Source organism: Xenopus laevis, chromosome 1S, assembly GCF_017654675.1.
Source record: "Xenopus laevis strain J_2021 chromosome 1S, Xenopus_laevis_v10.1, whole genome shotgun sequence".
NCBI classification, from domain to species: domain Eukaryota; kingdom Metazoa; phylum Chordata; class Amphibia; order Anura; family Pipidae; genus Xenopus; species Xenopus laevis.
The window spans coordinates 90,048,311-90,073,055 of record NC_054372.1 but is presented as its reverse complement, the minus strand read 5'-3'; the positions used below and the strand labels follow the sequence as shown (position 1 = coordinate 90,073,055).

The 24,745-nt window shown below is 40.6% G+C and overlaps 1 long non-coding RNA gene across 1 annotated transcript; it reads left to right on the top strand.

Annotated features, from left to right (window-relative positions):
• Positions 1 to 3: 3 nt before the first annotated feature.
• Positions 4 to 10,258, top strand: LOC121399365. Its single transcript, XR_005964958.1, has 5 exons — positions 4 to 736; positions 7,951 to 8,062; positions 8,793 to 8,857; positions 9,619 to 9,689; positions 10,191 to 10,258. It is a non-coding gene; the product is annotated as an uncharacterized LOC121399365 (long non-coding RNA).
• Positions 10,259 to 24,745: the final 14,487 nt, after the last annotated feature.

The window sequence follows — 24,745 nt, the reverse complement described above, 5'->3', positions numbered from 1 at the left end:
GAATGAACAGAGAGAACGCTTCGGCGCCATTTTGGAATGGCCAAACTCTCGCGGGATCCAAGATGGCGGCCTAGACATTGACCAGACAAGGCTTTTCGAAGCATTACTGGAGGAAGGGGCTCCCCTGCTTGCCGGTCCAACTACAGCCCGGAACAAAGGGAAAGGAGGCATAGCCGCAGGATTAGGAGCAGACATCACTCCAGGCACCGCTCTGAATCATTTGGCCGCACAGGCTTCGCAGTGGGATCACAGGAGCATCAGTACAGTGAGTACAACGGCCCAGAGACAGGAGTCACAACGGGGGGGGGCAGAGACCGCCATTCAGCATGCCACGCAGAAGGGGAGCAGCAAGGGAAAGCCCACCCCCACGCCACTGAAGGGCTAGTGCCAGCATCCCCCATAGTACCGGCAGTATGCACTGTACACATGTCTGCTCCCAGACACATAGCCACCCCAGAAGCCCCAGACCAAACATCCCGACTGTATCCCTCAGGCGGCATAGGGTCCCCAGCAGCCATAGCAGAGCCAGGCTCCCCGGGGGCAGGAGCAGGTCACCAGAGGGAATTAGGCAGGATAGGGTTAACGGCCCCCAGTATGCTTGTTTAATTGCAGGTTCAGCCAGCAACAGAGAATTGAGACACAAGGACAATATTTGTACTGCAGCAAAGGCTTGGCATCTGATGGAGCACTCTCACAAGGGGATCAAGGATGGCAGACTGAGAGAACAAACGAGAAGGTAAGACAGGGAGGAATGGCATCGACAGCACAGGCCAAGTGAGAACAGAGACTGCAGAACTACATCAGCAGGGTCAGGTGTGGACAGAGAGCAGACAGAGCACAGAGGAGCCGGTTCATCAGGTGCAAATGGTATTCCTGATTAACAAGGCGACAATGGCATCATCAGGGAGTACATTAAAAATAATTTTTAGATTCCAATACAGATTCGTCTGAGTCAGATAGTGGAGTGGAGGGGGATGGTACATACAAATCGCTTCAGAAATACTTGAGGTTGTTGAAAGCTAAAGAATTTAGGAAAGAGCTTAAGGTAGCCAAAGACGGGATGGAAATGGACAAAGAGTAAAGGATAAAAGTGGCTTCAGCAGGGGATACGTATTCTTGTGGGATTTCCTCAATACAAAAGCATTTAACAAAAAAAGTGGTTAAGAAAATACGAGCCGTAAAGTATGTGGATATATTCTAAATGACAAAAGAAGCTTACAGGATGAAGGAAAAGAAAGAGGAGAGTAAAGTTAATAATGAATCCTTGTCTGAATGGATAAAAGGGTTAATGATTTATGAGCTGCTTTATGATGGAGCATCCAGATTGTGTTAATTTGGTGAAGCACATGTATACTGTTTATAATACTTTTACCACATACAGTGGCAATGTATGGGTTAATTATGAGAGCATTTAGAGAGGAGCTGGAGGACAACAATTCATGGGAGCAAATTTACTAAAGGGCGAAGTGACTAACACTGGCAAAAATTCACCAGAGTGACGTCATTTCGACACTGCCTATTTAACAGTCGCTGGCGCAATTTCGCTATCAAAGGAGATAAACTTTGGCGCAACGTCGCACTTTAACGCGAGGCGAATTTTTGCTCTGGCGAAAGAGCGTTACTACACAAAATCACTACGTTTTTGATTTTACTGACCGTTACCTCTATTGCCAGACTTGCCTTCGCCACCTCAGACCAGACGACCCTATATTTCCTAACATATGGCACATAAACTATAGAGTGGGCACATGTGTAGGGCAATATAACAACTCTATTTTCTTTTATTAAGGTTCCCTGGGCTTGTGTAGTGTAATGTATTTGATGCAACATATATGTCCATTGAAATGTAAGTTCACTAGCGCAACTTCGCTATGCTTGTCGAATTAACACTAGGGCAACTTCGCAGCCGTTCGGCGCCAGCGGCGAAACTTCTCAACTTAGTGAATTAGCGTTGCCTGAGCGAAGTTTCACCTGGCAAAGTGTGGCGATGGTGGTGAAGCCGTCGCTGGCAAATTTTCGCCGGTTAGTGAATTTGCCCCTTTGAGTTTTGGGCAGAAAGACATGGAGGTCTGGATGGAATGGGTGGGCAGCGATAGGAGAGATAGGCCAGCAAGCAAGAAACAGGCAAACCATTTTAACAGCAGAAAGGAGTGTTGGGGCTTTAATGAGAAGAGTTAAGAAGAGCTAAGAGTTAAAGGGGCAAGATTTAGATTCAGGCATGTTTGTTCTTGCTGTGGTGGAAAGCATCTGGCAATTGACTGTGTAAAGAAGGAGGTTGTAGCTTCACGTAATTCCTTTTGGAAACAACACTGGAAAGGGCCCCAACCCCAATTAAGATTGAAAACCTGATACCCTGGTTGTTTCCCAACAAAGTTATAGCAAAATTTGGAGGAAGGTTTTACAGAAGGTTTTAGGATACCAATTCAGAAGGTTGTAAAGGGAGCAAAGAATAAGAAGAACCTTAAATCAGCTTATGACAACACAGCAATAATAAAGGGAAAAATTATGAAAGAGGTAAAATTGGAGAGGATGATATGGCCTTTTAAAGAACCCCCCATAGAAGGTTTGATCATATACCCATTAGGTCTGGTACCTAAGAAAGATTATGAAAGAGGTAAAACTGGGGAGGATGATATGGACTTTTAAAGAACCCCCCATAGAAGGTTTGATCATATCCCCATTAGGTGTGGTACCTAAGAAAGATACATGTAAATTCAGGCTGATACAGCATTTATCATACCCAAAAGGCAGTTCAGTAAATGTTGGTATTGATAAGGAACAATGTTCAGTACAGTATCTGTCATTTGACCAGACCCTGGATGTAGAGAAAGGTTTAAATGCCAAAATGGCTAAACTGGACATAGAGTCAGCTTTCCAGGCTCCTGCCTTTAAACCCAGAAAGTTTTAAATACACAGGTTGTTTTTTCCTATGGGTTGTGCAGTTCCATGTTGTTTATACATTGGTGTTTGGAGAGAAAGTCAGGGCAAAGGGACATAGCCCATTACCTGGATGAATTTAGTAGTGGGCTCTAGTGGATCAACAGTCTGCAAGAAATTGCTGAATGAACTAGAGGCACTGCTAGGGGATATAGGAGTACCAATAGCTAAAGAGAAAACGGTAGAGCCTTGTACAAAACTGACTTTTCTCCAGGTTGGGTGTTTGCAGTTAAATGGGGTCAAGATATGGTCACAGTCAGCACAAACCAACCAGGAGTTAAGGCTATTTACAGATGCAGCAAGTAGTACAGGGTTTGGAGCCTAATTTCAGGGTAGATGGTGCGTGCAGAAATGGCCAACAGAATGGCAGAGCAAGGGACTGACAAAGAACCTGACTTTCCTGGAGCTGTTTCCTATCATAGCATTAGTGGAGATGTGGGGTAAGGAGCAGAGGAATAAGGAAGTAGTTTTTTTTTGGACAGATAACATGAGGGTAGTTCATGTAATCAATAATTTATCAGTCTGGTACAGTCATTACTTTGCTTAGAAGGCTAGTATTGAGTTGTCTAGAGAACAATGTAAATTTCAGAGCCACACATATACACATATACCAGGAGTAAAAAATAAACTTGCTGATGCATTGTCAAGATTTGAAGCTTTTTCTCTGCAGCACCACATGCACAGAAGCAAGGAGACCCATTCCCAGCGAAACTGTATGCAGTTGGGGACCCAAGGCAACTGACTAACTAAGGGATTCATTGGCCATAAAAAATGAAGGCAGTACTATGTTTAATCAGAAGGTCAAAAGACTGATCAGAGGGGGAAGGGTAGCTGGATAACCTTGCCAGAACAGAAAGGGGGGGATTGCCTAGGGATTGCCTAGGGATTGCCCAGCAGTAGGGGAATTCATAGCTTGCAGGGGAAGGCCCTTTTTGATGCACAAGGATGGTACGGCATTGTCCAGATATCAATCCAGGGCAATTTTTAAAAGGATATGTTCAGTGGTAGGGCTGGATGTAAGTAAGCTAGGTACACAATCCTTCAGGATAGGAGCAGCAGCATTGGCTTGTTAGGAAAACAAATAAAGGATTTGGGTAGATGGACGTCCAGTTATCACAAGCCGTACATAAGACGTCAAAAGAGGGGAGGGGTGTTGTCACCATCTAGGGTTGCCACCTTTTCAAGAAAATTTTACCGGCCAGTGGTGGGGGCGGGAACTAAAGGGGCGGGAACTAAAGGGGCGGGCCGTGACGCAATAAGGGGCAGAGCCGCGGTGTTGTGCCACAAAAGGGGCAACTACATTGCCAGTAAATTTGTAATACAAGCCACGGCCTTGGCAGGTGTTTTACTGACTAGGCCGGTAAAATACCGGCTGGGTGGCAACACTATCACCTTATGACATGCAAAATTGTAACATAAGCCTAGACATATTTAATGCTAACATACAAGAGGGTATTGAAAAGGTATTGGGCCAGAGGCACAGATTAGAAATAAAAAAAGAGCGCAGCAATGGTGACAGTAATGAGCATGAGTCCCCTCTTCTTGGTGGCGGAATGCGGCACACCAGAGAAAATGCCAGAGAGTGGGACTATGCTCAGGCTAGTAGGCTGTGATCGTACAGTCAGGCTTGCAGGGAAACCTGTTGTATAGACCACCATGGGGCATGCAGATAAGAGAGAAACCAGGTAAAGCAGGGCAGGAGATCCTGGCTCTTCCTTGGTGGATACTCGAGAAAAAATTGGTGTGGTGCAGCATTTGTGATTGAGAGGACTGAATTGCAGTTAATAAACCGGTGACCTCTGGTCCCTTCAAATCTTCCAAAACTAATGTGTCAGTCTGTTTTGTTCAAAGAGGTATATCATATGGCAATGGTAGTTTAAGGGGTAGGCAAAAGGCCATGGAACATTCAGGCATCAATTACTTTTTCTCAGTTTTACCCATTGTTTTCAGCTAGATTTGTCTTTTTTTCCCTAAATGTAAAAAAATTTACCATGTTTTTTTTACTTATGTCAGATTAAAAAATTCAGGATTCATTTGGTTAATTTCACCTAATATCTTCTCCTTAAGTAGCCCTTTTGTTCCTAAATTGTGAAAAAATATGGACCCTGTTTGCACAAAATACACTGGGACCTTCCAAATGTCACTGTGATAGTTTATGTCACCCATTATCTTTTCTTGAATTAGTGCTTTTCTGATCCTAAATTGCAAAATGTTTGTCCATAGTTTTCACATAACAACTAGGACCCTCTAAAATGCCCTAAACGAGGGCATTTCCAACCCTTTTTACCCATGAGCAATATTCAGATGTAAAAGAGTTGGGTAGCAATACAAACATGAAAAATGTTCCTGGGTGTTGTAATATAAGGGCTGTGATTGGCTATTGGAAGGTCTTATATATACTGGAGCAACACAAGCATGAAAAATGTCCCTATTGTAAAATAAGGGCTGTGGTTGGTTATTTGATAGCCCATGTGTGGACAGGCTGTGTTTGGCAGTACATGTTGGTTTTTATGCAACCAAAACTTGCCTTCAAGCCTGGAATTCCAAAACAAGCACCTGCTTTGAAGCAACTGGGAGCAACATCCAAGGGATTGATGAGCAACAAGATCAATTTCACTGTCCTCTCCTAAATTAGCCCCTTGGATCTGATGACACCTCATTGTATTCTCAAATATTATCTTTTTTATCCCTAAAGTGTGAAAAATGTCCCTTGGCACAGACAATGGAATCCTCTGCCAGTCATAAAAAAACTCATTATTAATTTTAGTCAATGCAATCCATTATCTTTTTGCAAATTACCAAATCTTTATCCCTAAATTATAAAAAATATGGCCCTAGTCTTCACTGAACTAGAACTCAAAACAACTGCAAATTTATAATAAAGCCAGCCATAGACGCAAAGATCCGATTGTAGGAATCCTCGATTCGTACGGTTTTTGGACCATGTGTGGAGTGTCCTGACATTTGTCGTGCCATGCTGATCGGTCGTTCAGTCGATCGAACAGGTTAGAAGATTTCTGTCGGCTGCCGATAATATCTCTGCATGTATTGCCGATCTGCCGATTTTCAGTGGAAGACTGTCACCAGCTTTGTCGGACATAAACTTTCGTACGATTGCTGTCAGGGGCAGAACATCGGCTGATCTGTTCTTTTACTACTTTATTTAAACTGAAGGTTAGTGGCAGGTCGGGAGGTGGGGACGTCCGATCGTTCGTCCGATATTGCAGGTCTATGGCCACCTTAACCCTGGGTGAAAGCAGGCGTAGTCTAACCTTTCTGTGAAAACAGCACTCTTCCCCTATGCACCTTACGGGCTCAAGAACTGAGAGGAGCAAGGTAAACAAAGTTTTACTAATGCTTTTTTGGGTTAAATTGGGAGAAAAGGATTTCTTTTGTACCACGACACAAGTCGTAGATCTAAGCAGAGACAAAAAATATTGTACTGTTGGGAGGGGCCAGAAAGGCTGCTGTAAGATGCCATAGGGAGCTAGCTCATGTGCAGATTTGGGTTGCCTGGTGAATAATCACCTCTTTTGAGGGGTGACAATCTCCCCGAACTGCCTTTGCCGTGCGTGCCGCCTGCTATAATGACAAAACGCTAGCGCCAATGCACTCGTGGCACTTCGGTTTCCAATGTCGCCTGAAGTTGCCTCACAAGGAAACTTTGGGCGACATCAAAGATCGAAGCACAGGCACAGTGAAGGCAGGGGGGATTGTCACCTGGCAGAAGAGGCGATTAGTCGCCAGGCGACGAAATCTCCCCAATCTGCCCGTGTGCTCGAGGCCTTAAGTCACTACTTATGGGGGCTGTGTGGAGTCGTGTACATTAATTAATATCATGAATCTCAGTCTACAACCACCAGTAAAATAAAGCGTTTTCTCTTTGTTACTTATGAAATAAAATACAGGTTTCCTCTACAGTGCAGAGAAAACAATGCATTAGTATAATCATATACTGTGTCCGCGAACTCTGGCAGCAACCGGTAGGGCTTACAAAAAGCCACGGCAAAAACTGTTTATAGTTGCTAAGAGCAGAGAAAAATTGAAAGCCGATGCCCGCGTCATTCGCTACACAGTCTACCCGCTTGTTTGTCTGCTACGTATCACGTCACGGCGCTTATTTATTGGAACTGGGACGTCACTGTCTCGCGAGATTATATTAGAATTAGGGAGGCAGGAGAGAGTCAAGGAACTGAAAACATTTAAACATTGTTGTGGGACGGTGTTCTATGTTAGGAAAACAGAAATTGCTCTGAAAAAAGCGAGACTGTTTGGCGGTATGTAGAAGTAATGGCAGATTTCTAGACATGATTACCCATGTATGGTACATATTACAAAAAAAGTATATTATTACGAAAATGGTTTATTTACATGAAGCATGGTTTTACATATGAGCTGTTTAATGCAATATCTTTTTATAGAGACCTACATTGTTTGGGGGGTATAGTTTTCCTTTAAAGGAGAAGGGAAGGCTACAATTAAGTAAGCTTTATCAGAACGGTCTATATAAATACACCAGTAAACCCTGAAAGCAATGCTGCTCTGAGTCAAAAGAAACACCACATTTCTTTCCTTCTATTGTGTACACATGGGCTTCTGTATCAGACTTCCTGTTTTCAGCTTAACCTCCAGTGCAGGGCTTGAGCATGCTCAGTTTGCTCCTCTCTCCCTCCCTCCTCCCATCCCTGCTGTAATTTGAGCTCAGAGCTGTAAGTGAGCAGTGAGAGGAAGTGATGTCACACCAAGCCTATATGGCAGCTTCTATCCTAAACAAACAGAGTGTCTATAGCTGTTTACTCAGGTATGGCTAAGCATTCTGCAGAATAAATACAGCGTTCTAACTTGCACTATTGTGGAGGAAAGTCTTAGTACTATAACATCAACTATTGTGTGTTACAGAAAATAATGCTGCAAAGTTGGGCTATTAATCATTTCAAGACAAAGAAGGAATAGAATGTGTTTACTAACAGAATTCCTCACTTTATTATACAGTATATTTGTTCTATATTGCAGTATCTCTACAAATGCTAAGCCTGAATTTGAATGAAACTACACATGAAGCTTAACCATGAGCTCCCCAGGATATGTCTTCTGCAAATGGAATAGTCAATTCTGGCCAGCAAAAGTATGCCTTTATGTTCTCCTTTTATAACATAGGACTATAGCTTTAAGAGACATGTTAGGGAAGGTATGGAGCCATAAATAATCCATGCAGGGAACACCATAACGTTGTCATCTCATGATAGTCTCTTGTCACAAGTTTAAAGGGGTAGTTCAGCTATAAAATATCTTTTTAATCTGATGTAGACAATTTAGTATTCTATTCTGAGACAGTTTGTAATTGGTCTTCATTTTTATTTTTGTGCTTTTTATTTGAAATTTTAGCATCTATAGTTGGTAGGGTCAAATTTACCCTAGTAACTAGGTAGTGTGGTTGGAAGCAAAGACTGGAAAAGGAATAGGAAAAGTCCAGAATAGAAAGATAAGTAATAAAACAGTGAAATATTAGTCTCACTCAGAAATAGATTTTTGGGCTGCTGGGGAGTTGACCCTCTTTTGCAAGATGAAAAATGTAAATGAGGAAGGCAAATAATACATACTTTATAAAAAATGAAGAGAAGGGTAGATAGGGCACTCTCATCAAATTGTCCTGTTTATAAGGGGGGGGGCAAGTTCAGTGAAAATAGCCCAACTTTCAAATTAGTACTATATAAGGGCAAAAATATGGATTTAATTAAAATAATGAAAACATCTAAACACAACTGCTATTTATGGTGCTCATTTTTAGCAAAGATGTTTTTAGGTGCATACTGACATTTTAAATGCTCGCTGCTGTTAATCTTGCTGCCTCACAGGCTGCCATTAAACAAGTGGGGGGTCCTGCTCAGGATACCTTCTAATCAGGATACCTGCTCAAAAGGTAACTTGGAAACACAGAATCTACCTCTACGGTCGTACTTCTATCTTTCTGTTTTCAATTTACTGCATTTAAAGGGGACCTGTCATCCTACTAAATAATTCCACATTCTTTTCTATCGTGTTAGTTAAGCAAAATAAACTTTACTCACACTATATTTATTATTTCAGTTTTGTTTCCTTCAATCTTGGAATTACACAACCACAGCAAGCAGCCATTTTGTGGACACTGTTATTAAGACAAATTGTGTATTACCCCAAAATCTTTTGTATGCGCCATAAGGGGGGACCTAATGCCCATGCTCAGTGCCCTACACAAATATAGGGCCTGAGGAGGGAAGGGGGAATGTAATGAGTGCAGTGACATGTAGGAAGTGCTGAATGGAAAGTGAAAGTAATTGAATTCCCCGCTTCTATGCCTCAGGCATAGAGGCGGGCTAGATGATATTTGATTGACAGCTCAAATATTTAAATACCTTTATAACCGGTATGGATGCTTTAATGGAAAAAAATAATTTGTGTTTCATGTTTAATTTGCAAAGGACTTTCATTATACAACTTAGTATGTGACAGGTCCACTTTAAAGGGATAATTAAAATATATATAATCTAGTAGTAGATATGAATAATCTAAGCAAATTTGCAATTGTTCTTACATTTTTAAAATGTAGGATTATATGTCTTTGTTGTGTCATTAAGTGCGTTTAGTAGTGAGTCAGTAAACATTTTAGATGAATAATGAGATTTTATCTTCCTTATAATGTAGGTTTTATCCAAACCCAACAAGCAAACCAAAAACAGCAAGATGTATGTAGAGATACTCTGCGTGGATGAATTGTTAAGTATACTAAATTTAATAGACAATGTTCTGATTACAGCAATGTGTTGAAGTTTCTCAACACCTTAAGAAGAGTGAAAACCCAAAAATAACATTTTGGCTAATGGAACAAAATGTAATTATGAGCTACTTTTCATCATACGGTCTTTAAAAATGTTCAGTGATTTTAACTTATTTGTAATTATAATTGCTACTGAATGCAGGCAGGTGAATATTTTTTTAGAAACATTCTATTGTTTATGGAGAGTGGAACTCTCTTCGCACCTTTCGAGAATGTCAACATTTTGCTATGAAACTGTAGGGTATATTGGTAGCCCTCCAGCATTTGCAATACAGCAAGATCTACTTTATATGTTTGTTTTAATTGCAAGCTTTTTTTTCTTGGACAAAAATGATCAAGATTGTCCCAATTCCTGCTGCTATTACGTCTTGTTTAGAACAATTTGCATTGTGTTGCAATGCTGAGGCACATGTACTTACCAAACATTTTATTTTTATAGGATACATGTGCAGTACAAGGACACAAAACCCATGGTGTAGAAGTAGAGAATATTGCTGCAGAATTAGGTGATTATTTCCTGTACTATATTTACCAGCAACTTGTCTATCCATATTATGATCCAGTGATAAATGCATGGAAAGTAAATTTCATTTCAAGATATTTTTGTTGTTGTTGAATCTGCATTTTATGTAAGGTTGTTACTTCTCAGTATCTGCAATTCTTCTTTTTACTATAGTTTGTCAGATTTATTTGTGTTTATCATTTAAAGTTACGCTAAAAATAATAAATTTGTCCTGACTAACTGTATCAGTACATGTAAAAACATTTTCTTTGAAATACAAGTCCTGTTTTTTATTGCAGTTTGTTTATCAGTGAAGTTCAGCCATCTTATTCTTGTTGTAGCATTAATCTCACAAAATTAAACTAAATTAAATAAAAAGAAAGAAACTTTTTGCCCTCCCCCCATATAAGGAGTGCCTTTTTTAGGGTAGGGTCAGGTGAGAGGTTACCAAAGATAACCTAGAAAGGTAATCTAATTCCAATTAGAGCACTTACCAAAATTACACTCCTTTTAATTTATTGTATTAAAGAGAGCTGCCTACTTTAAATGGCAAGTCAACCCCAAAATAAAAATTTGCCTACTAAAAGAAAACATAATTCTAAGCAACTTTGCAATATACATTCATTACACATTTTCTATGTTTTTTAGGTTATTTGTATACACTATGTATAGCTATTGAAAGCAGTGTTTGTCCCTTTCTGTTCTCTGTCCTGATGTCTAAGAATGTTGATACAATGAAAATAAGGCAGCTGATTAAAGGACCAGTAACATCAAATTTTTCTTTAAAAAAAAAATTGTTTGTATATAACGAAAAAAAAAAACACCAACATATTTAACTTTAAAATCGCAAAGTCTTAATTAACAAATAACTTACCGATACTCTGCTTGCACTCCTCTTCAGAAAAGGTGGCATTGTGCGGCACTCGATTTTTCCTCCCTGTCTTCTGTAGGTGATAGCCAGGGAGGAGAAATTGTGCGTCGCGCGATGGATAGCCTTTTTTGAAGAGGAGCACAAGTGGAGTCTCGGTAAGTTATTTGTTAATACAGACTTTGCGATTTTAAAGTTAAATATGTCTTGGTAGGTTTTTTTCGTTATATACAAACAATTTTTTTTCAAAAAAAAAAAATGTATGTTGTTGGTCCTTTAACAGACCTATCTTTGCTGGGGCACCAAGACCAATGTTGTAACATTGTTTAAAAAGTAACTCAGAGTTAACTGGGAGTTAAGTCAATGCTGCTTTCAATATCAATTGTTTTTACAAATAACTTTTAAAGCAATGAAAATTTGTAATGAATGTTGCTTAGAATTATGTTTCTTTTATTTCGAAAATTTTTATTCTGGTATTGACTTGCTCTTTAAACTACTTTACTATAGATGTTCCGAGTATAGCACAGTTATGATAAACTCCATGAAATTATCAGAATAGGGGGGGCGGAGTTACCCGTCGCACAAGATGGACGCTTGAAACAGTAGCTCCGTATACTCGAGCCGCCTAAACGCTAAATCACAGCAAGGACTCCGCACTATTCTGCATTGCTATTTCACAGCTCTTAGCCTGGATCATGGCGCCCAAGCAGAACCCCAAGAAAGCAGCAAGTCACTGCGTACTTTTCCTCGCAATCACAGGCTGCGCAGGCACAGCATGACGCCATTCCTGATAACCTACTCGAGGAAGGTGACGGCGCGTTGACTCGATCTGAAGACGGCACTTCAGCGGACGAAATTAAGTCTATGCTGATCGACCTTCAGAAAACACTGCAAGCCGATATTAAACAGCTTTCACGAGACATACGGAAAGAAATACAGGACCTGGGGGAACGCACTGCGCACATGGAAAACAAAATGGCGGAGTACACCGAGGCCCACAATGACCTGGCTGACACGCAAGTGAGTTTGGGGAAAGAGGTGGATCGCCTCTCTACCAAAGTAGCTGATCTAGAGGACAGATCACGGAGGAATAACCTAAAACTTCGAGGTATTCCGGAATCCGTTTTGCCGCAGGACTTGGAAACTTATCTTATGGGCCTAATGGAGGTGATTTTGCCAAATACACCTGCCATAGAGCTTACCATCGACAGGATCCATAGGGTCCCTAAACCCAGATCGGCTCCGGAGGCGGCCCCCAGAGATGTGCTCACTAAGCTTCACTTTTTCAAGGTCAAAGAAAAACTCTTACAAGCGGCACGTAAAAAGGATAATTGGCCGGCCAAGTATTCAGATATCCAAGTTTATGCGGACTTATCGCAAGCCACTTTGATGAAAAGAAAGGCGTTTGCTGAAGCGACTACCATACTCAGGGAAAATAAAGTCCCCTATCGCTGGGGTTTTCCGGTAAAGATAATTGTCCTCAAGAATGGGTCGCCGGTCACTCTCTCCACGCCGGATGAGGCCATTAAAGCTACGCAACGTTGGAACCTAGGCCCGACTAGACCGCCATCTCCCAAGAACATGTCCTCGCAAGCACCCTCCACTAAGAAGCTGTCTACAGAATGGCACACAGCCTGATTGCAGAACTGTAACGGAAGATATACCTCTACCTTCATTTAAGGCGGATGTCCTTCCTTTATCTCTTTTTCCAAGCAATGGCTCCAGAAACGGAGTGTTCACTTTATCCCTTTTTTTTTTCTCTTCCCTTTTTTCTTATCTTCTCCCCCCCCCACTAGTCTACAAGCTGATCGCCTGCAGACAAGATTTCGGCACAGCCAAGATTTCACCTTTTTCTGTGCCACAGGATGGTAACTATGTCACCCTTTTTCCTGTCTGACATTGGTAACCATCTTGCATATCTACAATGTTGTTTCTATTATTCCTTTTCCTCCTACCTTGTTTCGCTACAGTTCAGCAATGTTTGCTTTCATTTTCTATTTCAGATAAATGGTCACCAGGTCACTGTCCGAATGTTCATTCTCAATGTCAAATGTATGCATATGTATGTTTATGGGGTTCAGCAAATAGCTGATCAATTCGAAGTTTTACTCACTTAAAGGACATGTCAACCCTTAAAACAAGATTTTATTCAGTAAAAAGCCTAATTGAATTAGTCACATACCTAGCATTCCAGTCCTTTTTACGTTAACAACAAAGGAGCTTTGTTGATTTAAGTGTCCTGCAGGTTTCCTCCACGATCTGCCACTCTCCACCCTTCCTTCAGAATCAGCGCTCTTGCTTGGCGTTCTGAACATGCGCAGTTCCTCATTCACAATCTAGCACATGCGCAGTGCAGGGGAATCAGCGTCGGAAAAAAACTTTGTGCCGCGGAGCAACACTGAGCTCTGATGACACACCTATCCATGCTATCCACCAATCTCGCAATAGCATTGGTGGTTGCTATGGCGACTTTAGAATTGTCAGCGTTAACTCTGTTCCCCCAGCTCCTTGCTCATATTTCTGCTGCTGACTGCAGGGAGCTTGGAAGAGAGCCAAAGTCTTTAACTACTTCACTGCTTCAGAGGGATAAAAGATCACTGATCTTCAGAGGGATAAAACATCTATTGGTGTACAGAAACGCATGCGCAATAAATCAAGGAAGTGAATAGCATGGACAAAATGGCCGCGGGGTAAAAGCTTAGATCTATGAAGATAGAACGCGATGGTGCAGGGAACAGGAGCAGAATTTCCGTGCGCTAACAATGCGGTTCGGGTTGGGCAGAGGTAACGTTTGCATTCATACAAAAAGTATAAAAATGGTTGACATGTCCTTTAATGCCAGGGGCTTGAATTCCCCACAGAAACGAAATTTGGCCCTGAATGAAGCTTACAAAGCTAAAGCAGATGTGATATTTTATCAAGAAACTCACTTTAAACGGTCCAATCATCCTAATTTTTACAATAAGAAATACCCACACAATTTTCATGCATACTCCACTTCAAAAACGAAAGGAGTCTCTATTCTATTGAGTGCCAGACTGGCCTTCCAAAAACTTCAGCTATTTGCGGACCCCCTGGGTAGATATATTATGCTTATTTGCTCTTTAAACAATCAGATTTACACTCTTATTAACCTGTATGCTCCCAATGACAACCAGTTACAGTTTCTTTCGAAAACGCTCACAAGCCTGTTAGAACACAAGGCAGGGAAATGTATTGTGGCGGGGGACATTAACATAGTATTAGACCCCATCCATGATACCTTTAAACCGTATACACGAGTTACACCATCCCAGCTCAGGATAGCTGCTAAAATACGGGGATTGTTTCATAGCTTGGCACTTGTCGATGTGTGGAGGGCTCAGCACCCGTTAGATAAGGAGTACACATACTATTCCCCCAGACACGCCATGTCATCAAGAATTGATGTAATATTTACGGACCGACAGACTTTGACCCTGATCTCCAGGGCTTGGATAGGCATACAGTCCTGGTCTGATCACGCACCAATTGGCATACATCTTGATGCTTATAGGCAAAAATCCCACTTAACACCCTGGAGACTTAATGATGCTATATTACAAAATCCAGATACACAACAGGTGGAGTCGAAGATTAAGGAGTATTTCCAATTCAATCAGTCAGCGGAAATAAATCCTCAATCTTTATGGTTAGCGCACAAAGCCACCCTTAGGGGAGACCTAATTGCGATATCAGCTAGGTTACCTAAACAAAGAGATATTAAGAGAATTGATTTAGAACAGAAAATACAGTCAGCGACTATTGCGTATCACTCCAACCCTACCACTGCACTCTACTCCGAAATCCAAAACCATAAAAGGGAACTCAGTAGTCTACTAATGTATAAAACTGAATATAGATTGAAATTACTTAAGCAATTTTATTATACCAACAGTAACAAAGCGACTAGACTCCTGGCTACCCAACTTAAAGTCAAACAAGCCCAGTCCAGAATAGGCCATATAATGGACCATAATGTCAAAATCACTGACCCCAAAGGTATAGCTGACCACTTTGCACAGTATTATACCTCCCTCTATAACTTATCCACGAATTCAGCAGAAGTACAACCATCACAGGATTACATAGAAAGCTACTTAAACTCGTGTAATTTGCCGCAGCCCACACTAGAACAAAAGGAGGAGCTTAATGCCCCAATTTCCATCTCAGAAGTTTTCCAAGCAATTAAGATCCTAAAAATGGGAAAGGCACCAGGGCCAGATGGCTTCACGAACGCTTATTATAGGTCATACAAAGATCTACTTGCCCCTCATTTACTGACGCTTTTTAGGAATATAATTGATACAGGACAAATTAAACCTGAATTTTTACAGGCACACATTTCAACGATACCTAAACCTGGCAAGTCGCCGGATTTCTGCCAAAATTATAGGCCTATTTCGCTGCTCAACTCCGACTTAAAACTCTATTCCAAGATACTAGCACTGCGACTTAACAACATATTACCCTCCCTCATTAGCACAGATCAGGTGGGTTTCATACAGGGACGCCAAGCAGCAGATAATACCAGGAAACTTCACAATCTGTTATACATTATCAAGCAAAATCATATACCATCAGTCCTGTTGTCCTTGGATGTGGAGAAGGCGTTTGACAGGATTCACTGGGGTTATATGGACGCCACATTGTGCAAGTTCAACTTAGGCCCTACATTTCTTAAAGCAATTTCAATGTTGTACACCTCCCCTACTGCTAGAGTTTGTGCATCTGGGATCCTGTCTGACGCCTTCCCCATCAACAATGGCACTAGGCAGGGGTGCCCCATCTCCCCATTGATTTTTGCACTTCTTGTGGAACCCTTGGCATGCAAAATTCGGTTGAATCAGGACATCTCCGGCATCCCCACTAATATAGGCCCTCAAGTGATAAGCCTTTTCGCTGATGACATAATTTTGTCGCTGTCCAACTCACACATAGCTATCCCTAATTTACTGAAAGAATTAGATGCCTTTTACAAAGCATCTTGGTATAAAATTAACTCGAGCAAAACACAGGCGCTAGCAATTAACATCCCCGACCGGCAATTAGCATGCCTACATGGTAAATTTCTCTTTGAATGGAAGCCTAACTCTCTTACGTATTTGGGTATAAAACTCCCCAAAGATCCTGACCACTTTTTCAAGTTGAATTTTGTCCCTTTACAACAAACGTTACTGGCTGATTATCAGAGATGGAAAACCCTTTATACATCTTGGGTGGGTAGGTTTATAGCTACTAAAATGAATGTTTTACCCAGAATACTGTACTATTTCAGAACCATTCAAATTCAACTTCCTCGGAAGTTCCTAACGTCATTACAGGCGCAATTGACTTCGTTTGTATGGGGGGGCAGGAGACCCCGTGTCTCAGCCAAAGTCTTGCATCAACCCTCGAGCAATGGTGGGGTGGGTTTACCCAACCTGCTGCAATACTATAGGGCTTCCCTCTTAGAGACTGCAGTGAGAATGCATAGTCCCCCTGGTTGTAAACGATGGCTGGACATTGAGAATGGTACCCTTTCTAATTTAACCGTTTCCCAATTGTTATGGTTGCCAGCTAAGCACAGACCTAGGAACTTAAGTTTATTGCCCTCCACCAAGTTCATTATTCTTCAGTGGGATTCCCTACACACTAACAGGGATCTGGAGAAATTCCCTTCACCGAATATGCCTTTGCTGAATGTGAAATTTTTGGTGTAGGATCTAGATTTGCAAGCTTGGGTACAAAAAGGTATACAGACAGTTTCTGATTTATATTTGATAAATGTCTACCGACAATTTGCAGAACTTCAGAACAAATACCAACTGTGTCAGAAGGACTATTACAAATATCTCAGACTCACGCATTTTCTAAGCAGAGCCTCACCATCATATAAAACCTTACGTCAGAGGTCCAGGGTTGAATATCTATGTAAAATTGGGGGTCAGGCTAAAGGAGTTCTTTCGGACTGCTACAAGTTTCTACTTACTCTGCCACCAGACCATAAGCATCCCCATATCATTAAATGGGAACAAGAACTTAATGTAGAACTTTCACCTGATCGATGGCAGGAAATTCAGCAAACCCTCGTTGGTGCTACTAGGTGTACTAACCATATTGAAGCTTATAAAAAACTGCTTTATAGATGGCACCTTACGCCAGTAAAATTAAACAAAATGTCGGAGATGTATTCCCCTTTGTGTTGGAGGGGTTGTGGGCATCATGGGACATTAGTGCACTTGTGGTGGTCCTGTCCTTTGGTAATTGACCTATGGAACGATGTTTTCACCCTGATAAATGTTGATCTACAAATTGGGGTCCCTCACACACCGGATGCTGCCTTATTGTTGAACCTGCCAGATGCGATCACTAAATTCCAGAAGAAGTTTTTGTTCCATATTTTTAATGCGACGACACTTTTGATTGCTAAAAACTGGAAAACTGCTGGTCTGCTCGATTTTCAACAAGTTTTGGTGGCAGTTGATTACAGGGCTAGTATGGAGTTGATGGCAGCCAAGAACGAACACAATTACTCGAAGTTCGATAAAATATGGTCTGTCTGGCAGTCTTTCCGACACCGGCCCCATTGGCTACCTCATGACTCTGGAGGGTTGAGTAAATTTGAGTTGATTTGACCACAATATGTAATAGGCGGACATACCTGGTGACCTGGTTGCTCTACATGACCTAGTTGACCTAGTTAATAGTTGTACTGTATTCTCAGGTATTGATTGTACATGTGATAATGCTGTATCTTAAGACGTTTTGTGATGAGACAATAGGATTGTAATGTACAATATATGCCTTTATTTTGTATGGAGATATACCGTGAAAAATAAAGAGAAGTTTAAAAAAAAAATTATCAGAATAATGTGGGGACTCCTAGTAATAAAAATGGAAAATCTTGGAACTTAGGCAAATCTTGGGTAAATGGATAGCCTGTGCAATTTAAAAAATAAAGGCTGAAGTGACCGGATTTCTAACATAATAGCCAGAACACTACTTCCTCCTTTGCAGATCTCTAACCTGTTACCAGTCAGTAATCAAAAACTGACTTGAAGGAGGGAGGGCATATGGGACATAAATATGAAGTTGGAGAGCAGCAAAGGATGAAGTAGTGTTCTGGTTATTATGTTACACATTTGTTAACTCCAGCCTTTATAGATTACACTTTTGGCTAGCTATATTTGAAATATTATTTATTTCACATAGCCTATCTATTTACCCAGTTTTATTTTTACAGTGAACACTTACAGTATTTTGATATGTTTATTTTAGACTTATAACAGATGATGGAGTTTCTTGGCCAGCATATATCATATGTGGAGGAAATTTCCATGTCACTTCTCATTAATTATAAAGAGAACTGCCTCTTCATTTGGCATTCTAGAGCATTTTCTAGCCAAGCCCCCCCCCCATAAGGCGGCACAGGCTGTTTTCATTATACACAGTGGGAGGCAGCACATTAGTCTTGGGCATTTCAGTGGCAGTAAGGAACGACCTTGTCTGACATGAATAATTTAAAAAAAATTAAATGGAAGTGTTTGCTATAAGGAATAATCTTATTTGTCTAACCATCTATTGGCTTTGTTTTCTAGCATCTAAAATCTAAAAACACTAATACACCTGTAGAGGAGTTGACCTATCGGAAAACTCTCAGAATTGCATTAGATATTTTGAATGAAGCATCCACTACATTGAGTTCAGTAAATAACCATTGTAACAATGAAACAAATAGTACATCCTCCGAGGAAATAGTGTCTAATGATAAAGAAATAACCAATGGGAAGAACAATAATAAAAATTGATCCTGTACCATGAATAGGAAAAATAAACCCCTTGAAAGCAAGAGAAAAAGACTGAATATGAAATATGAGAAAATGGAGCACAAAACATTAAAGAGTATGAAGAAAGAAAATGACAGTGCTGGTGCTACAAATAGCACAAAGGAATCCCCTGATAAGAAAAGAATGAGAGGGTGAAGTCTAAAAACAAATGAGGACACAGTTTCAACAGAAACAGAATTTCCTGGGACACAAAGACTAACTGGCACAGTTTCATCACCAGATAACACCCAAATGCAAGGTTGTACAGCAACTTGTGTACAAAGAAAGCAAACAAAAAACTCCATCAAAAATACAAAGAAACCTTCCAAAGTTGCGCAGGATCAGTTAGATCCTAGCTGTACTAGACCTCAGTCAGAGATCTCTTCTGTGGGAGTAAAGTTTAGGAAGGCATCTGTTTCCAAGGGAAACTTTATGAATTTATTAAGTAAATGTTCACCAAAGTGCATGGGTGCTGCAAAGAATTGTGAGGCTAAGAACACTAATGGGCTAATAAAGAAAGGAGCAGGCAAACTGAAGCCACAGAACAAGAAGTATGGTTTGAGACTGTCATACAACCAGGTTTAGCAAAACCTGCAGGGAATTGTTAAACTCTGGTGAATAAAAGTAATATTCAAGACAAGCAAGGTAAATAAACTATAGTGTGAAAGTAACTGAATCATGGTTTTATAGTTCTCCATTTTTTGTAAAGATGTCATAAAATATTAAAAGAAATTCTTAAATGATTCCATTGTTTTTAAGCTAGTATCCTGTGTTTGCATGTGGTTTGTGTAACTGATAATCAATTCCATTCGACACAAGTCGAGCAATCGAGCATGGTGGCTGTAGGTGTTCTAAAGTACCAAGAGGAAACACATGCAGATGTGGGAAAAACATAAAATTCCTTGCAGATAGTGCCCTTACTGGAATCATACCTTGGACTTCTTTACTGCAAAGCATCAATACTACCCACATCTCCTCCATGCATATGAAATAAGGATGTTTGAATTTTTGTTGCATGTTTTTTTTGGAATAAAATCTTTCCATGGTGTATATTGTCACATTACAATAATTATGTAGCCAAGATACTGAACTCTTCTTTCTAGAATTCTCTCCTGGACTGTCTTCCTCTGATATGGATCTAAGTTCCCCAAGAGGTTCTGCACATAATTCCATTTTACCAGAGGAGAATCCAGAAGAAGTGGAACTGCCAAGTTTCTTAAATCAACCAGGTATTTTAAAAAACTACTGTGATTTTTTTTTTTTCCCAAATACTGCAAAGCTTTTGCGATTTTCATTCTAGCCGACGGGAAGGCAACTCGGGGAGATTAGTTGCCCCGTAAGAAGAGGAGATTTGTTGCCCGGTGACTAATCTCCCCGAATCTTCCCGTGTGTCTCTGCCCTCAGAGTTATGCACTACATAACTACTGCCAGATCATGCACTAGTTGATCACAGGCAGTAACTAGACATAAGCAGCAGCAGTCCGGTGAATTGAGCTTTTGAGGACATTTACCTGATATTTAACTGATTTTAGTTTTGAGAGTATATGAGTGGGAACTGCTGCACTAAGGCTTATGGAATACATGCTGTATTCTCTACAGGCCTTCCACCATTCCACTGCCTCGCCCACCTAATAAAGACAGTTCTTGGCTTAAGAACACTCTGAATTTTTGAGCCAAGTACCAACTGCACTAAAAGTTTCATTTTCTTCTCTCTTTTTCAGATCCTGTTTCGTTTGAGCCTGGAATGTTTGCCTGGTGTAAATACCAGAAATCCCCTTATTGGCCATCAGTGGTAAGTGCTTAGAATGTATGTTTTGTTCAGTTTGCATTTAAAATACATTTTTCAAATGTATTCTTGGCATACATGCTTTTTATAGGTCAAATTCATCCGTCGGAAGGATCATAGAGCCAGTGTGCTATTTCTTGATGAGACACTGGCAGACCCCAACAATAAAGCAAAAGGGTAAGCTAAGTGACAGTAACAGTGCATGGAGTTTGGTCTGTGTAACCCACATTCTTAATTGCCATTATCAGAGACTCAATCTGTTGAAAAAAGGAAAGGATGTGGGGTTGTGTACAAGTGTATTAGGAGAACTGCACCTTTACAGAAGTAAACTTAGAGAATTTATGGCAGTGTATGATGAATGCATGTTTTTCTTATTCGGTTGTTTCTGTAGATTTAGTAACTGTTTACTATGTAGAAAAATGTATGTATTTTTAGTGGCTACCATACTGAGATGTCATTTATACTTGGCTTCATTTTTTTATTTATTTATTTATTTTATATTTATTGTCTCTATTAAAGGAAATTTGCTAATGGTTTCCTATTATTATTGTAGGAAAAGGCCAGAGAAGGCTATGGTAATGCTGTTGACTGGTGTAATGAAATGATATCAGACTATCGGATTCGGATGGGTGAGTTTATACAACATGAGCTTGATTTTTAGTTGTCCCTGTATGTTAAAGAGGCAGATCATCTTTATCTTTTAGCATGATGCAAGACTGTTCTGAGAAAATTTTCATATTGTATTTGATTTTTTTATTTTCTGTGGATATTGAAATGTTAAGAATATTTTGTTTATCGGCTCTCCATCTTGATGAGCAGCTAATCTGACCATAGCAACCAAACACTGGTGTAAATGAAATACTGGAATATGAATAGAAAAAGGTTCTGAATAGAAAAATAACTAATAAAAAGTAACAGCAAAATTAAATCTGTAACATGGCAGGGCAATATTTTCTTTTGATTGTGGGTGTTAGTGACCACTGTCTGAAAGCTGGAATCAAGCAGAAGGCTAAGGCAAAAACAATATAAAATGGCAGTATCATTATCTTAAAAAGTGCCGTTTAGATAGTTGTGGAGAGGCTGAAATGTCCATCCCCATACCCTGGCTACACAATGAAATGGTGAAGAGAGGGGGGGAATGCGAGGAGTGCAGTGACATCTAGTAAGTGCTGAATGGAAAGTGAAAGTAATTGCCTGCCCCACCTTTATGTCTAAGGGGCGGGGCAGGTAATATTTGATTGACAGCTGAGATCTTTAAATAAGTTTACAACAACTATGAATGCATTAATAAAAAAAAAGAATTTGGATTTCATGTTTCATTTGAAAAGGACTTTTATTATACAGTTTTTTATGTCTGGTTGACAGGCCCCATTAAACCAATACAATTCAGTGGGTGAAATCTCATTGGTGGCTCTGCCCACTTTTCCAAACCTAAAACTGCAGTCCCCTAGTGACCAACTGTGAAGAGTTTGGGGACCCTGACATTAATACTGCGAGAACAGCAGCAAGTTCAGTTTTCCTATTAAAAGTCAATAGGTAAAATCTGATTGGTGGCTCTGCCCACTTTTTCTAACCTTGAACTGCAGTTACCTGGCGACTCACTCTGCGAAGTATGGGGACCCTGGTATTAATATTTAAAGAATGGCAGCAATTTTAATTTAAACCATTGACAGTCTATAGATGAAATCGGATTGTCTGTTGTCTCCGCCCACTCTGCTCTAAGAATACGTCGGAGAACAATATGTTGGTTTTTCAAACTGAACAATATGACAAAAAATACGAAAACCTCTTAAAATTCAACAAGTTCAGTATGTAAAATAAGCCATTTTTAACCATATTAATTTTAGTGTTTAGTTCTACTTTAAGAAGGCTGGTGGCAGAGAGACATGAGGGAGGAACTTGGGCTGCTATTGCAGAGATCTGTTGTTTTCTGACATCACCAAGTTATGATAATGAGAACCAGGATCCAGGGAAAGTGGGAGAAAGGTGTTGTGCTGGAGATGATTTGGGGGGCTTTGGTGAAACTAGACATATGCTAGGCATATACCTATGTAGAGTCCTATTAGGCCAAGTAAATAAAGGTATTTGTATTGTTGGGTTATATTTAAGCTAAATGCTTAAATCAGGTTTAGATCATACATTGAGTTTTAAGGCTTGATCAGCACTAACACGACCACACTGGGAGGCAGATTTATCAGCTTTAAAGTCTGAATGTTGCATGACACCATTTAAATCTGGACTCTTTAAATAAACAACAACAAAAGATAGGGGGTATGAGGGGCAGGTACTTTAGTCCCACGGCACCTCCCCCATTCTAGAACCCACTTGCAAACCAGTTCAGGATAAAGTGTCAAATTTTGTATAATAAAACACAATGAAGAACACTATTAAAACTTCACCTTTAATATAAAGTATTAAAAAACACTACAAATCACTGGGCCAAGCCCACACTGCAAACAACACACTCACAGGACCAGACTCACTGCATCACATAGTGTGATCAGTGAAGGACTTTTGCCTTAAAAAGAACACTTAGAAATAAAAACCCTTAGCATAGTGGACGGTGAGAATGGGAAATCACCACTAGAAAAGAGAGTGCTGTTTCAAATGAAAAGTAACCATCAGAGGGTAGTATCTAGTAAAGGTATTGCCATTACACCCTCCCTCTCCAATTCCATTCCCTTGGGCCCAATTCTGCCTGTCTACGTGGAGAGCGGATGGGAGCTAGATCTCCCACCGTCCACCTATGCTGCCCTACGCGTTTCGCCGGAGTGACGTCAGCGTCTCCGTCATAGGAAGTATGGTCCCGACATAGAAGTCCAGTGCGTTACTGTGGGGAGGAATGACTGCAAACGGCAGTCACAGAGGAAGGTAGGCTCGGTCATCCTGAAACGCTGGATTGCCATTAGGGGAGGTTTTACACTCTAGCAAAAACCGTGAAGTAAACGCCATTTTGAATAAGGACAAGGCATGTTGTATCACAGCATTATAGCTAAACACGGAAGTGTTTCTTTTGGCGCCAAAATTTCAAAGGATTTATCTTGTGTTCATTTTGTTTATTGTATTATGCATCCTTCCTGCCACAGAGAAAAAAAGATAAAACACCTGAGAAGACGACTACTTTCAAACTCAGGAAGATCGAACACCTTCATGCTCTCAGGAAAGTCAAGCTTTTACGGATTCTTTAGCAGCTGTCATTAAACAGGCAGTAGTGCAGGGATTCCAAGAAGTGCCTAGTTCCATGAAAAGGCCAAGGCATGCATACTCAAGACAGACAGACTCACTTTCGGAGGTTTCTGAAGGGGAACTTTCAGATATTTCAGTTTTTCGCTCTCCATTAGGCTCAGAAGAAGGGGAGATTGACTCAGAAGATGAGTCGAATTTTGATTTAACTATAGTGGAGCCGCTAATTAAGGCAGTCCGTCAAACCTTGTGATGCCCTAAACCTTGACGTTTCCTACAGAGCCTTCTAAGTTATCTTCGGCAGACAAGCTTTTCCCTTCTTTAAAGAAGAAATCCTTGTGCTTTCCGGTACATGCCTCGATAAAAGAGATAATAGCTACAGAATGGAAGAAGACAGAGAAGAGGCCACAGACGGCTGGAAAGTTCCAAAGAAAATATCCTTTTGATGATGAGGATGCAAAATTTTGGGATGCTCCTCCCAAGGTTGATGCAGCCGTGGTTAGGCTTGCTAAAAAGACAACATTACAGGTGGATGATGCAGCAGTATTCAGGGAGCCTGAAAAAAATGGAATTCAATCTAAAAAAATCTTTTGTGGCATGCAGGCCAGTGGTAGCGCTAACTTCTGTTTCTAGAGCAGTTAAAGTTTGCCTCTTGAATATAGAAGAAGCAATTTCATCCAACGTTAAAAGACCTAAATTGTCCATGGCACTTTCAGTGGCAGCAAGGAGGGCATTGTGGCTGAAGCCTTGGGCAGCGGATGCAGCTTCGAAAACAAATTTATGCCAGCTCCCCTTTGAGAGGGATATGCTCTTTGGTGAAAAGTTAGAC